The 6,966-nt window shown below is 37.1% G+C and overlaps 1 protein-coding gene across 1 annotated transcript in view; it reads left to right on the top strand.

The window, feature by feature from the left end:
• LRRTM4 (leucine rich repeat transmembrane neuronal 4) overlaps positions 1 to 6,966 on the top strand; it is a 798,037-nt gene that overhangs the window by 711,446 nt on the left and 79,625 nt on the right. The window lies entirely within an intron of this gene.

Here is a 6,966-nt window from a genome sequence, read left to right as displayed (position 1 = left end):
ATAAAATTGTCAATATACCCAAATCTGAAACCTCAGAGGGAAATAGAACTGAATTCAAGCCCCAAAAGCCATCTTGGAAGAACTCAAGAAGGATTTTAAAAGTCAAATAAGGGAGTTAGAAGAAAAATTGAACAATTTATTTTTTAAAAATGGGGAAAAAAAGTACTCTAAAGAAAATTACTCCCTAAAAAGTAAAATGGACCAAATGGAAAAGGAGGTACAAAAGCTAACTGAAGAAAATGATTCATTAAAAATTAGAATTAGGCAATTGGAAGCTAATGACTCTATGAGACATCAAGAATCAGTAAAACAAAATCAAAAGAATGAAAAAATAGAAGAAAATGTAAAATTCCTTTTGGAAAAACAACTGACCTGGAAAATAGATCCAGGAGAGATAACTTAAGAATTATTGGTCTACTTGAAAACCATGACGAAGAAAAAGAGTCTGGACAGCATCTTTCAGGAGATCATCAAGGAAAACTGCCCTGAGGGCTTAGAACCAGAGGGTAAAATAGTCAAAAGAATACACTGATCATCTCCTGAAAGAATTCCCAAATTGAAAACATCAAGGAATATTGTAGCCAAATTCCAGAATTATCAGGTCAAGGAGAAATCCTGTAAACAGCCAGGCATATTAGATGTGGGGTAAGTCATATAACACATTTGCCTCAGTTTCTTCACATGCAAAATGAACTAGAGAAGAAAATGACCAACCACGTCCAATATCTTTTCCAAAAAATATACCAAATGGGGTCATAAAGAGTTGGACATAACTGAAAAATGACTGAACAGCAAACAACAGATAAAACAAAAAATCCTAACAATGATAGCTGTCCTAAAATGAAATAAATTGTTGTAGGAAATAGTAGCTTCTACCCCTATGGTAATTTCCAAGCATAGAACATATGACACTTTTCTAAATGGCTTAATGCTACTTCTTTTATGGTCATCAGTTGGATTAGATCACTGATAAGGTACTTTTCAATGCTAAATTCTGTGATTCTGTTGAACACAAATAAGAAAAGGCAAGAGTCAGCAAATGTTATTTTGAGGCACATTTCTACACATACCCTTGGCCTTCAAAGCCTTGTATGTGTGTGTGTGTGTGTATATGTATAAATGTATATATACATGTGTGTATATATGTGTGTGTGTGTGTACCTATGTGTATGTATGTGTGTATATATACATGTATGTATGCATAATTGAAACACACACGCACACACACACACACACACATATATATATATATATATATATATATATATATATATTTCACTGTAGTCTACTCACATAAAGAAAACAGAACTTGGCAGCACTCATGATACATAACTAGTATCAGACAACTGGGGCCTCTTCCCAGAACACTGGCAACATTAGTTTTCCTAACAAACCTTAACGATAGTTTAGCAAGAATGATGGACCATTCGGTTTACCAATACATATCTATTAAGCATGAACTAGAATGATAAATTGTGAGGTATTGTGGTATTATAAGCTCGGCCCCTCCCCTTACCTGCTACTCCAGCTTCCCTTAGGTTTGGTGCTACCTAGCACAGAAAGGAACATTTCTAGTGCTATACACCAGGTCTATCAAGACAAAATGAAGAATGGTTCCTGCTACCTTACAGTTTACCTACTGTGATTTTAGAGCTCACTCTGCCAAGAAAGCCTGTAAGTCAGACAATCTACATTTTAGACAGATTAAACTTTGTGACATTGGGAAGTCACTTAACTTAATTGGGTCCCCAATTTCCTCAACTAGTAAATGAAGTTGTTATATTAGATGCCAAGTGAGGTCCTGAAATCTCTGACCCTAGTATCACATGACTACCAACAATTATGTTTTCTCCTCCTGATTTTCCATATGTCTGTGCTGTGCCCTGTGTCTGCTGGGCTCTCATCCAACACTTAACACATCTTTGTGTACCCAGGGCCTAGTCTAGAATAGTAGGTACTTAATAAGCACTTGCTGATTGATTGATTGATTGATGTCATGTCTTATGTGTAAATCATCATTGGCAACGTGCTACAGGCTGCTTACACCCACCATCTGTCTTTCCATTGTCCTCTGGGTTACTTTCAATTTTTATTCTTCCAAAACACTAGGGTTCTAAGAATACATAGCTTTCTTTACTTATTTTGAAATGAGATAGCTCGCTTATAAATGCTCTCTCCCAATAACATTTAACAGGTGAAAAATAAGAGTGAGGATTTTATCTTTTACAGTAAATGAAGCATCACGCATGGACTCCTAAGGGGTCATGGTCCCTAAAAGCTAACATCTGCAATGGTATTTTAGTCAATTGGAAGAAAGAAAGACATTCATTCCAGAAAGGATGTGCATATAGCTACTTCAGGGATGACCTCTTATATTGTGATTGCAACACTGACAATATGAACTCACAGCTTTATAACCCTACACTAACTAATGATGCCCTTCACACATGACAAGGCCTCAATAAATATCTATTGAATAAATGAATATCTAAAGAAAAATGAAAGCAGACTCAGAAAAGAAAATAGTGTTTTCATCTATATTGGACCCACAAAAAAAATCAGATGACTTTAAATTATCCTAAAATGAGTTTTTCCATTGTAGGGACAGCATGGTCTAGCGGAAAGTGCAATGTATTTAAAGTTGAGAGATATATGACTTCAAATCTCACCTCTGGCACTTTCTGGCTTTGTGATCCTAAGGAAGTCAATTAAGTTCTCTTAGCCTAAAAATTCTCAAGTGTAAAATGGAATAATGAGAACTGCAGTAGCTAACTCATAGGATTGTCATAGGACTGAAATGAAATGATGCATACTGAAATTCTATATAATAGCCCATTCCTATTATATAAACATCGATCAACCAAAAAGTGTCAGGCATTTTGCCAGGCACTGAGATACAGAGGAAAAAGCCAAACGGTGCCTCCCCTCAAGTAGATTGCATTGTAATCCATCACATAAAATGTCTCTCTAAGCCATATTTTCAAAGTAGGCTCATGCAAATTCTTGGTCTTGGGATAAATCCAGTTCTTTATTGTGAGTTATTCAGCCCTCAGCAGATACCACATGAAATAAAAGGTCTCTGGATACATTGCTGCCACCTACAATATCAGCTCCTCAAGGTAGCCTTCTGCAAATGCCTAGTTCAGAGTGGAGTGGACTGAAATTTTAATAAGAACTATAGAAGAATGGTAAACAGAGTTTAAATTCCTTTCTCATCATTGTCTGTGATTGCATTGTGATGACACAACACTATAATTTTTAAACTTTATTTTTCCATTAGCAAATGAGACTAATTGTAACTGTCATCTCTTCGATCTTGTGATTGATGAAAACTAATTAATGAACTCAGTATTTCAGTTGAATAATCTACAGAAAATATCATGGTAGAATGCAGAGTACATTCAATTTTAAGTCAGGAAGACTTGATTTCAGATCCATATCCAACACATGCTTTGTGACCCTGGGCAATATGTTAACCTCAGTGCGCTGCATTATGAAATGAGGTCATTGTAATTGGTGTTGTCTAAGATCTCTACACACTCCAAATTTATAGTTTTGTAATTCACTAGTAAAAATATTATGCTTTGCTTATAGGAAAGTTTGTTGCTATCATATGTTTTCAATGAGAGAAGTTAAACTCTTAGCCATTTCTTAACCAAGCCTCAATTACCTCCAGGTGCAGTGAGTTCTCCTTCCCTAGAGACTACCAAGAAGTGTCTGAGAGAACAGTTGCTGGACAGAGTGCAACAGGTTTATTTTTTTCCGATGCTGTGAGTGGAATTAGATGACCATTTTTGCATTTTTGCCTCTCTGATGTTTAATGAATCTCTGGCATCCAGAGATATTGTCTCTCAGGAGAGGTTGGTGGTTAGCATTACAATGGGCAGACAAAAGTCAATGCGTTTGAATGATGGCTTAGTTTGACATTTCTAGCACCTTTAAATTAAATAGAAATTGGAACACGTGCTTGAATCATTTCTGTAACTTCCCTGTGCCTCCCACAAAAAGAAAATTTTTGTAAGAAAAAAAAATGTTTAGTTACACTTCTGATGTAATGAGCACATCTGACAATGTATTCAGAATTCTGGCCCCGTAGTTCCCCACCACTCTGTGGATAGGAGGGAGTTATATTGCTTAGTCAGTTCTTTGGCAGGATTCCTGGTATTTCAATTGCTCAGAATTTTGTTTCACATCTTGCCACTTCCAACCACATCCCTCCATCCACTACGTTAGAGGGGTTTGTTGTTCCTAATTGTGCGTACTCATGCCCTCATTTTCTCCTGGCCTCTCTCCACTATGACAGGTGGCCTGGATGACTGGAATTGAATAGTTGATTCAACTTTGGCTGATGGAAAAAAAACACAAAAATAAAGGTGATTTGTTTATTTCCTACTGGCATCTGAACCTTGGGGTTCTGGGTTGTTCCTCTGTCACCAGTTACAATGAACACAGACAGCCCCATGACTTACGGTGCTGAATTTAGAACTGAGCAAGTCATATTCATAGATATGACTCTACCTCAGGGGTTTCTAATCTGTCTCATCTGTAGGTATTTTGAGAGGAGAAACAGCTGACCCCATCTAAATTCTAGTCCATTACTCTGGAGAGTCATGCTTTAGCCAGCAGACACTGAAGAATTAAATGTTCTTGGGACTTCTAAAGTGCTCACCTCAGGCACTTTGATCCCTTCTTTAAACCCTAGGATGAAAGACAAGTTGACTCAGGCCTCCCTTAGATTTTTCTAGGAGACTGGATCAGAATTTGGAAAAAGCATCAATGCCCTTTGAGGTCATTTGATGTTTTACCCTTGAGTACAAAGCTAGTACATGTAAGGAACAGACAGGGACAAAAAAAATAAAAGTTGGCAAACTGAGGGAAAGGAAGGAAGAGTGGTATCTGAGCCAAGTGGCTGGTGGTATTGGCCAGAGTGGTAGCCCCTATGATATTACTCTGGGTCTTTAGTTGTCAAGAAGAGAAGAATGGCGAATTAGGCTGGATAGATGACCATCATGAAGGTAAGTATCAGAGCAGATGGAAATTCCAAAATTGTGAGTCTTTCTGTCACAGGTCATACTCACAGATGCCGTATTGGAGAGGCAAGCATTGGCTTCAGAGGATTAATCTTTCAAAACTTCATGGGATTTACAGCTGTTGGATCCAGGAGAGGCATGGGGCATAAGGAAACATCTACTTAATGAAAATTGGCCACAAATTGTTTTTTTTATTCTGCTTTCTGCTGCTTTATTCACTAATAATAACCCTAGCTCACTTAATGCATTAAGATTTAGATACCGTATTCATTACAATACCCCTATTTGGTAGATTAAGGCATAGTGGATATAGTGCTAGACTTAGAATCAGGAAGATCTGAATTCAAATCCTTCATCAGGAAGATCTTGATCTTTGATTTTGATCGATTTCTCGATCAAATCCTTTATCAGGAAGATCTGAATTCAAATCCTCATTTATGAGTTTTGAAACCCTTGGAAATTACTGAAATGCCATTTATGAGCTCTGAAATCCTTGCCAAATCATAGAATGTGAGTTTCCTTTTTTGTGAAATTAGAGAATTTCCACTTCTAATTCTAAATCTCAGATCTTATCATCCTTTAGATTACCCTCATTTGGCAGATGGGGAGACTCAGGCTCAGAGACATGGTGTCACATGTTCACGGCCACATAGCAAGGATGAGAGTCATTCAAATCTAAATCTCTTGATTCCCTCTCGATGTAGCCAGGATGATTATAACAGTCATTACCTACAGTATTTCACACTAGGCTCATACAATGAAGATTCATTGTGGTTAGAGTTGGAAAGCTAGGTTGTATAATGAATAGATTGCTGGGCCTAGAGTCAGGAAGACTCATCTTCCTAAATTCAAATCTGACCTCAGACATTTACTAGCTGTGCGGTCCTGGACAAGTCACTTAATCCTGTTTACTTCAATTTCCACATGTATAGAATGAACTGGAGAAGGAAATGACAAACCACTCCAGCACCTTTGCCAAGAAAAGCCCAAATAGAGTCACCAAGAGTCTGACATGACTGAAAAATGACTGAACAACAACAACAAATTGTTCGAGTAGCAGAAAGATAGTGGATGTTAAAAATAAGCCTCTCTCACTCATTTCTTCTTTCTGTTTTTCTATCATGATCCCTCTATAAGATTGTCATTAGAGAAGGGTTCTCAGTGGAACAAAGACTTAGACCCATTTACTAAAGTATCCAGATAATGTGAGAGCAAATATTTAGATTTTTCCTTCTAGGAAATTAGTAGGACAGCCTCTGTGAAAAGTACAGGCACCTGTGAGTAAGTGAAAGGACTCCAAAGCTAGTGAGGGTTGAAGAATGTGTAAAATAGGAAGATAGCTAAGAGAGGGTTGATATTTCAAAGAATTCTAAGAGACACCCTTGTTTGGTGGCATTTATTTTCTTGTCAGCAAGTCTAATCCTGAATGCCTGTTTGAAAATAAAACCAAAAAAATGCAATTATTAATAATCAATCTATCCCTTTTACTCTGGTCACATGCCATGTAGAATATTTTGTTTACTTTTACAAAGCACATTTTGGGAAGGGCATGGGTAAGCTGGGTAGTTCTCAGGAAAGGGGGACCAGTATGGGGAAGGCCCTCAAATGCATGCCATGTTATAATTATTTCAACAAACAGGATATTTTGTTTGGAGAAAAGAAAAAAAAAATTACTAGTTGACACAATAGTTTTCTTCAAGTGTTTCAATTGCTGTCACATCCAAGGAAGATTTGGCTTATTCTGTCTGATTTCAGAAAAAAAAAATATCTAGAAGCAATTGGTGGGGAGTTGCAAAGATGGGAATTTAAGATCGATGCCAAAACATCAATAACTTTCCTAATGATTAAAAACATCCAGATGAATAAACTGCTTTGAAAGGTACAGTTTTACAAGCACACACACACACACACACACACACACACACATACACACACA

The sequence above is a fragment of the Vombatus ursinus genome, unplaced genomic scaffold (genome assembly GCF_900497805.2).
Source record: "Vombatus ursinus unplaced genomic scaffold, bare-nosed wombat genome assembly UNPS02014837.1, whole genome shotgun sequence".
Taxonomy (NCBI): Eukaryota; Metazoa; Chordata; class Mammalia; order Diprotodontia; family Vombatidae; genus Vombatus; species Vombatus ursinus.
This window is presented reverse-complemented; position numbering and strand designations above follow the sequence as displayed.